Raw genomic sequence first — 586 nt, 5'->3', positions numbered from 1 at the left:
ACACACACACACACACACCCACACACACACACACACACACACACACACACACACACACAAACACAAACACCATGAACACTGCTGTGAAATAAAGAAAATGTGAGTTAATTCAATGAAGCCTGACTGTTTAATTTCTGCAGAGTTAACGACACAAAAACACAGAGCTAAAACACAAACTAATAAAAAAATCAAGCTAAAAACATTTATATGAGACCACTGGAAGAAATATATTCTGGATATTTTACTTTGGAAGGTAGAAATACATTCTGGGTATTTTACTTTGAAAGGAAAAAAATACATTCTGGGTATTTTACTTTGAAAGGCAGAAATACATTCTGGGTATTTTACTTTGAAAGGTAGAAATACATTATGGGTATTTTAATTTGAAAGACAGAAACACATTCTGGGTATTTTACTTTGAAAGGTAGAAATGCATTATGGGTATTTTAATTTGATAGGCAGAAATACATTCTGGGTATTTTACTTTGAAAGGTAGAAATACATTCTGGGTATTTTACTTTGAAAGGAAAAATACATTCTGGGTATTTTAATTTGATAGGCAGAAATACATTCTGGGTATTTTACT

Source organism: Nematolebias whitei, chromosome 5 (genome assembly GCF_014905685.2).
Source record: "Nematolebias whitei isolate Nwh7 chromosome 5, NemWhi1, whole genome shotgun sequence".
Taxonomy (NCBI): Eukaryota; Metazoa; Chordata; class Actinopteri; order Cyprinodontiformes; family Rivulidae; genus Nematolebias; species Nematolebias whitei.
Note: the sequence above shows the minus strand (reverse complement) of the source record.